This window comes from Mercenaria mercenaria, chromosome 2 (assembly GCF_021730395.1).
Source record: "Mercenaria mercenaria strain notata chromosome 2, MADL_Memer_1, whole genome shotgun sequence".
In the NCBI taxonomy this organism is placed as follows: domain Eukaryota; kingdom Metazoa; phylum Mollusca; class Bivalvia; order Venerida; family Veneridae; genus Mercenaria; species Mercenaria mercenaria.
The window spans coordinates 18,929,062-18,936,123 of record NC_069362.1 but is presented as its reverse complement, the minus strand read 5'-3'; the positions used below and the strand labels follow the sequence as shown (position 1 = coordinate 18,936,123).

Below are 7,062 nucleotides of genomic sequence, written 5' to 3'. Positions count from 1 at the left end.
CCCCAGTGGTGTTTTTGATATTGACTGTTCCAAGGCGGTGCCCAACTGTGCCCAACTGTGTTCCTTTATTTGTTTGTTTTGTCCTCGTGTGTTTACTTTGTGTGTGAGTGCGTGTGTGTTGGGAGTGTGAACGTCTGCGTGCTGTGAGTTTCATTTTGGGGAGTCTGCGTTTTTGGAACGTGGCATTCCCTTTTTGATATTTATCCTTTTCTTTTCGCAACTTTGTTGGTTTTACGATTTACTTGCTGATAAAAGTATCAGTCATATGGGGATACTCGCAATGTTGAAGAGGATCTAGGTATCTTAAGGTTTAAATGCATGCTTGTTTCAAGAATGTTGGGAATTAACTTGAGAAAACTGGTTGAAACTCTTTATCAGAAAGCCTAATGTTGATTAGACAGCCTAATGTTGGTCTTTGAAAGGGAGACACTTTGTTAGCTCTGTTCGAAATTACAATAAGTGTGTAAATTATTTTTAAGGAAAAATACCTTGTGTGTCCGTGTCAAGTATGCTTTCTTGGTACGAATTGTACGGTTCTTTTACTTTAATGGGACCGTTTATTTTCTTTAATTTACTCCACGTTAGAACTTATTTTTTTGTACAGGTGAGCTCCCTTTGTTGCCCAGGTTAATGAATTTTGCAGCCACTTTTCTTCAGTCGTACGTATTTAGATATTTTGGCGTCTTGTTTGTTTTTGAACTGTGCATATGGTTCTTCAACTGAAAAAAGTGAAAAAGGGACATGGTTTAGTTACATTCCTTCACTGCAGTCTTGCATGCATGTACATTATTCTTAAACTCAAGCCAATTGCCTTTTTGCAGAGGAGACAGGAATTGTGGGCTTTTGTTTAAGGATAGTTGTTCTTGCATTGACCAATATTCACATATACCTTAAAGATTTAGGTTCATTTTTTTCTAAAGTTAAAAATTTTTCCATACTCTGAGAACTTGAATAACATTAGTCTCTAAGACAAATAAGTGCAGAAAAGGCACAGGTCACCCCACTCGTTTATCTTATAGTGCATTTTCTTCACCCACTGTTTAAGCATTTCTGAAATGAAGTAAAATTTAAAAAATATGGGTACTTTATAAAACATATAATGTCTCACTAAATATTATAAGGAGTTCAGGTCTTACAGGTTACTATGAATACAAGGTGATATATAAGTATGAATATCACTGACAAATCTTTTCCAGTTTTACACGTTGGCACAAGTATCCTACCCATTTTTTCACTTTTTTTCAATGGAGAAAGACGTATTTAAATAAAAAAAAATCTGCTGTTAAGATATTTTTCTCTCTAATGACACACACAATTGTTTCAAAATGGATAGAAAAAAACGTTGGGGTTGCCGCGCATCTTAGAGATGTAATTAGAAAAAAAACTTCAAATTTGGCGAATTTTGATATTTTTAGTATTTTTTGCTTGAATTTATACTTCCTAGATAAAATAAAGTGCTTTCATCTACGTGCTTTCTTGAAAACGTTTATTTCAGTTGTAGCTTATTATTTTATATATATCAATAACCCTGAAAAAAAAAAAAAAAAAAAAAAAAAACACTCTCGTATCGGATACATTGATCAACTTGTCATAACGCAAATAAGTCCTAGAATTTTGTAACGGCTGAGTTTGGATTTAGCTTATCAGTGCGACCTTGACCCTCAACTCTGGCATGGGATAAAAACAAAACAAATAAGAAAGACAGGTTAAATCATTGCAGATGGTATGTTTTATGAATAATTGTACTCTGTAGTGTAATATTATGTGTTAATGTGAGTTAAATAGGAAATAAATCATATGATTGTTGCAACAAACATATTTGTCATTAGTTTTCGTGACAGATGGAAGCACTCGGTAGGCTCAATTAGTAAGCAACGAATCTTGGACGTTTCGACCCCAAGACATTTCGACCCCAAGACATTTCAACCCCAAAATTTAATTTTCTTGGACAATTCGACCCCAAAGACATTTCGACCCCAAGACATTTCGACCCCTCAGAAATAGTTGTATGTTTTCATTTTATATTTCTTCCATTTTACATATTTTAGAAAATATGAATATATAGATCTATATAAATATTCTATTTTTAAATACATGTCAGTGAATAAACCGCGCTGGTCGGAAAGGATCGGCCGTATGTTTATTATTGGAACTAATTGAGTTATTTCTTCATGTTATTTTGATAATCTAAGAAGAAAATATATTATGAAAAAACAGTTTTTAAAAGAATTATATCATGTTTATATATGAATATAAAAACGTTTACTGCATTTATTGCCAAAGCACGAATAATGTCCTTTGATTAGTCCTGATAGAGTTTGATTGGATTATCACACCTATTGATTATATCAATTAATCAGTATATTTGTAAGCACACACAAATGACATGTGACAAACAATGTCTAACAAGGTAAGTGCAGTTAAATATGATAAGCTTTTATTTAATTTAAAAGCTAACAACATTATGGTGATTGTGGTTCATCCACGAGTGCGCAAATTTCCCGTGCGCTCAACAAATTTTCAACTTCGTATAAAAACGTTTTGTGCATTTTATTTTCCTTTTGTAAATTAATTATTTATTTGAGATATGGTTGAATTCTATCATAAACCCTAAAAATACGATTTATTAAAGAAATACCTGTGTACATTAGAATATTTTAGGACATGGAAATTCCGAATGTACAAATTTCCAGTACGCACGCCGATTTTCAATCATGTACAAGACGTAACGCGCAAAATTATTTTAATTTCCTTTTGAAAAATAATAATTTATGATCTATATGTTTGAATTCAGTCATAAATCACTTCAAAAATACCATTTGTTGAAGAAATACGGGTGTATTTCAGTTATGGCAATTTCCCGCGTGGTCGCCGAATTTCAATCTCTTATAAAATCGTTTTGCTTAAAGAATTTTATTTATCCTTCTGAAACTTATTATTTATATTATACACGAATGATTTCTGCAATAAACCCTACAAAAATACCATTTATTAATAAAAAAAAGGGTGTATTTCGGTAATGGAAATTTCCTGCGAGGTCGCCGAATTTCAGTCTCGTATAAAGTCATTTTGCGTGAACGCATTTTATTTTCCATTTGTATTTTATTCATTTATGATATATATGATTGAATTATTTAAAAAAAAACTTCAAAAATACCTTTAACTTACAAAATACAGGTGTATCCCGGTTATGGAAAATGTATTCCGGCGTATCCCGGTTTTTTAGGTGGATTCCGGTTTAATGTGTGACCGAAATCGCTTGAAGTTGCTTAAATCATACTTTTAAAATCATACATTAAATCACGTGTATTTGCTAAAATATTTAATATAGAAAAAAGTAATACGGCTGTCACATTTTCTTTGCAGATATGAAATATGATAATAATTTTTTCCCCGTTTTTAACAGAACAGTACTAACATATTCTTACATTTTGCAGAAACGGGGATTTCGTGTTTCATATTTTACAACTGGAAGGAATGTCGTACATAGAAAAGAAAAGAGCAGTTTGTAAATAACAAAAATCATATTCTGTAAAGCAAATACTTTATGTGTGCGTCAAAATCGCGTACGAAAATAACATTAAATGCGAAAATAAGCAATATGTTGTTTAATTTCCTATTGTTTTCTTTACATTTTCGCCCAAATTAAAGATAATGTTGACACATGTTTATAAATATCCGATGTCACCACAATCGCTTGTTAATTGCAATGCGCACTGCAGATTAATGCACAACTGCTGTATATCAACAAACAATTAATCAAGGTGTGATAATCCAATCAAAAGATTACGTGTTTCTGATTATGATTTTAAATATCAATATAATGAAGATGATGACATCTTAAACTTCTTTGAGTTACATTATAATTATTTATATTTGGTTGAATCCCATAGAAATGAGATGCATATATCTTTCGAAAAAAAAGTCAAATAAAGATAAATAAATAAATAAAGAGGTATTAAAGATGTGACTTTATTAAAGTTATTTTCATAATTAAAATCGGCGAAATCGGCCCATGATTTAAAAATCTTTTCTTTCTTTTTTTTAATATAGCCGTGTACTTAAATAGTCTGTAAGATGATTTGAACATATAAATAAACACCAAGTATGAAAATATGTTATATGAAGGTTATTTTAAGATAGATAATCAGAACGATTTGTTCATAAATTATATACGTAATAAACGCGGTTGATACATAAATCCCGTTATTTTAATAATTTATAAATGATGATTATTTCGGTATTGTTCGGTATTGTGAGATAAAAATCACTCATTTTTTCATATGAAGGCATGTACTAATATAGACTTTAAGAAATTAAAAAAAAAAAGAATATTAGAAAATAAAGAAATTTAGACAAATAGATCTATGGCTCATTTTTGTAAAAAAAATCTTATTTTCGCGAAAATAACCGTATTTTAACATTTTTATTGGTAATTAAGCGTTATTACATTTTGAAATTGCTCAATTATCTATAGATTAAAGCTTAATTATAATAATGACGGCATTCTTAGATGTTTTCAGGCATATCATTGAATGGGGTCGAAATGTCCAAGGAGTTGGGGTTGAAATGTCTTGGGGTCGAATTGTCTCTTGGGGTTGAAATGTCTTGGGGTCGAAATGTCTTGCTAGCGTAAGCAACCACCACCACTTTTTTGCTAGTTTTGATTACACGACGAAAATTATGTTTCTGAACTCTTACATGTGTAGGGATGACAAATTAGTTGTACTTTTAAACATAAAATTTACTGAGAAAATTTAAGGCAGCAGCTAGGGGTCGAGTAATCTGATTCTAAATAATGAGACCTCGGGTAGACCGATTTTACATTTTGATATTTTACTTGTCTACCTAGAGGTCTCAACCAGAAACAATCAAAACTGTGGTGGAAACTGTGGTCGATTGAAATTACGATTTATCAGTAGTCTCGATTTTTCTTTAGCCCTAACAGCTTACAGGTCTGTTGTTTTAAATCATAAATAGTAAATAAAAAACATAAGAACAGGACATATTTATCAAGAATTTTTGTTTTAAAAAATTTAAACCTCTAACATTTCAATCTTCTTCATGTAATGGCGGTCGGAGGCGTGACCAATGAAATCGCTTCGTGTAGTAATGTGTTTACCTGTATCGGCCATTTTCCAATATGTAGTATACGCGATTTAAACCTCTGAATTTTTTTAACTGCCATAGTTTGAAAGTTTTTAAAGGAATCTAGATAATATATACATCATCGGAAAGGAAAAAATACAGGCTTTCTATGTATGTATTTGTTTTTTTGATCCGTCGCTTTATTATATCACAATTCCCGCCCAACGAATTCCATTGGGCGTTATTTACGCAAAGAATGGGACAGTGCTATCACATTCTTTTCCTTTTCTGGTTTGTACTCGGAGGCGGATATCGACAAGTCAAAAAATATTAATGATATTCAACTCTTGAGTACAATTATTTGGACCAGGGATCAGGTAACCGGACCTCTAGACCCGGAGTTTAGAGGTCTGGTTACCAGACATGTAGACAACACCTACAGGGCTGGCTAGAGATCCCAGTTACTGGACCTGTAGACAACCCCTACAGGGCTGGCTAGAAGTCCGGTAATCAATATGAATACTTTACAAATAGAGGAGACTATATTTTAGCTCATACCGACCCGGTCAAAAACAAAGGCAAATATCCTCACTAAACACAGGGCTTCCGCTGCCTATTGCATTTGGAGCCACTGGCTCAAACTTTGACTAAAGTGGCTCAAAAAAATCTCGAGTGGCGAAACATTATGGCTCCACATATATTTTCATTTTTTAGCTCGACTATTCGAAGAATAGGGGAGCTATCCTACTCGCCCCGGCGTCGGTGTGAGCGTTAGCGTGAGCGTCACACAAATGTTAAAGTTTGTGTACCACTCCAAATATTTTCAAAGTCCATTGAGATATTGCTTTCATATTCAGGCCTCGACCTTAACTTTTTTCAGCAGTTGCCAGCAGGTCCACCAACTGCTAAAATCTAGTAGACCTGCTCAGACTTTAGTGGACCTCCAATTCTATCACATAAATTTTGATGTTGTAGACGTCATAACTTCATATGACTCAAAGCAAAAGGACTTATTTCTAAAATTATTAAAAATGGAAGACAGTAGCAATCTGTTATCCCGAAAAATAATTATTGAAAAGTGTTCCAAAATATGGACACAATAATCATCATCCTCCCGACCCGTGTTGAAAGTGAAAAAAGAAAACATCAACAATTAATTATCGGTAATTATTCTGATGATAAACTAAGTAATTGGCCTTGTTTTCATCTTCAATTAACACCCTCTCAAAGAGCTAAAAGAAGTGTGTCGGTTATTGTGGCATCTGAAGCGGAGATCAAAGCGGTATAGTTTCCCCGAGATTGTCATGGCATTACGTCATGTTTTCGCGCCATGTGACACATCACTGTCTGATTGTACTTTCTCGATTCCTTTACTTGTTGAGAAGAAATCAGTAAAAATGTTTTTTCTTTAATTTTTTAAAAGCGAATGTGCAATATCCCGAATAAACTGACATGTAAATGTGTCAAACCGTGAACGATGATAGTGGATTTCCTACCTCTGTGACCTATTTGCCCTCAAGAAATTTACATTATTGTTTGAGAAGAATATCTAACAAAGTGTTGTGTCAAAAAATACATGTACAAAGAATCATTTAAAACTTCTTAAAAACCGCAACAACATCATACTGCTTTATTTTAAAACCACATTTCTATTTACGTTCATTAGGTCACATAACATAATCAAGATCGCGCTGTTTGAAATTTTACAGAACATTATATGAAAATTTGATCGTTTTTAAAGAATTTTGCCTACACTCCTGTCGATATCTTATTAAAATTGTTATAGAATTCAAACTGTATTAGTTCTCAAGCAGTGTTGAAAATTTAAAGCGATTATATTAAAAAATGAATGCACTACGCGCGTTTTTTGTGTCAAAAGTAACCGCGATGTAAATTAGACATAACGATAGGGCGCACGTGCTTGTGGAATGGAAAATTACCAGCATGACATTTTGATATTTTTACGATTCACGG

General features: G+C 32.7%; 1 protein-coding gene across 1 annotated transcript in view; it reads left to right on the top strand.

The window, feature by feature from the left end:
• The first annotated feature begins 1,621 nt into the window (after nt 1-1,621).
• LOC123563417 (uncharacterized) overlaps nt 1,622-7,062 on the top strand; it is an 85,548-nt gene continuing 80,107 nt past the window's right edge. The window contains exon 1 of the mRNA XM_053524687.1: nt 1,622-1,723. The gene's annotated coding sequence lies outside the window, so the exon portion shown is untranslated. The remainder of the gene's footprint in view (nt 1,724-7,062) is intronic.